This window comes from Montipora foliosa, chromosome 1, assembly GCF_036669935.1.
Source record: "Montipora foliosa isolate CH-2021 chromosome 1, ASM3666993v2, whole genome shotgun sequence".
NCBI classification, from domain to species: domain Eukaryota; kingdom Metazoa; phylum Cnidaria; class Anthozoa; order Scleractinia; family Acroporidae; genus Montipora; species Montipora foliosa.
Genome location: NC_090869.1, coordinates 56,744,510 through 56,745,812, shown reverse-complemented (window position 1 = coordinate 56,745,812; position 1,303 = coordinate 56,744,510). Strand labels below are relative to the sequence as shown.

At 40.3% G+C, this 1,303-nt stretch overlaps 1 protein-coding gene across 1 annotated transcript in view; it reads right to left on the bottom strand.

Moving 5' to 3' along the window:
• Positions 1–863, bottom strand: part of LOC138002278 (uncharacterized) — a 10,465-nt gene extending 9,602 nt beyond the window's left edge. The window contains exon 1 of the mRNA XM_068848348.1: positions 704–863. The gene's annotated coding sequence lies outside the window, so the exon portion shown is untranslated. The remainder of the gene's footprint in view (positions 1–703) is intronic.
• Between the last annotated feature and the right edge of the window lie 440 nt (positions 864–1,303).

Sequence of the window (1,303 nt, the reverse complement as noted above, 5' to 3'; positions counted from 1 at the left end):
AAGACAAGGTAACGGTTAAGCTCGCGCCAGTACTTGACAGAAAAGAGCGACACCAATGGAGCCAAACAAACTGCATCTACTCAACGCGCGAAGATTTTTGTCCAAGAATAGACATTAAGTTTACAAAATCTCAACCGATAATTGTGCAGTTATGTTTATTACAACACCAATTTGTTAAGGTTGGTTGAAAAAAACGGGACAAATGCAGAGGCTTAGGACTCATCTACTTTAGTAAAAATTTTGAATAGATCTGTTTCAGTTTTGGATGATAAATCATCCACCGTGAAGTTGCAAGCGTCCTCGGGGTCGCTTTGCTCTAAGCCTAGCGTTTGTCATAATGGCGTGATTTTTTTAGACAAGACTGAAACTCTGTTCCCTGCAGAGTTAAAAACTTTGTTGCTACGGGCTGAAACGTTACTTAGCACTGTTGCAACGCTCTTAGTTCCAAGAATGCACGCCTGGCCCATGAGAGCGGAGAAATTCACGGTGAGCACTAGTACTAGACTATTTAATTTTGCAGGATCAAATATGAGGTGTTTTAACTGTATTAGATAACTGAACCCAAATTGTCTGCGACTATTTTTCTGTTACTAAACCAAAAAAGAAAAGCTAATGTCGATAAAGGTAAAAATGTTCCCTGCAATGCTTACATTCACGTCGCCGGTATAACCCCCAAAATTTATGAAACCTGAAAAAAACGCACCTTCCTGCTAATGAAAATTGAACTGCCAGTTGACAAAAACAGTGGAATGTCACGGAATCAAGTCCACAAAGAATGAAGTAACTTTTTCACGTCCGCTTAAAACGCCAAACTTGAGAGAAGTTTAGGTTTGCACTCCGCTCAGGATCAATCCAATGTCATATCATCCTATTTTTTTCTAGCGGACGAGTCAACATTAAATAGTACCTCTTTCATTACCGTGCATCTCCAAGGTCGCAGGCATTGGACTTACGTCAATCATATCCTTATATGGAGAGCGGAAAAGAGAGACAGTGACCACTCTTTTCGTTTCCTACCAGGGACCGGTGGCATTTTCAGTGATTCGTTCCAATGCTCCAGAAAACAAAAGGATACTATTGTAGAAATAAAACGCACGCGGCGGAAATGAACATAGCGAACAAACATCGCATTATAAAACATATACTGTATTTTGAAAACTTGACGTTTCGTGTGAAGCAATGTCTGTATTATAACTGAAGTCGCCGACAACTGCATGATTTAGAGTTCTTCGGTGGATGCTATAGCCAGTTCCTCAAGCAGAACGATTTCGTTATAAAATGTTCTCATGGACGAGGAAAACGG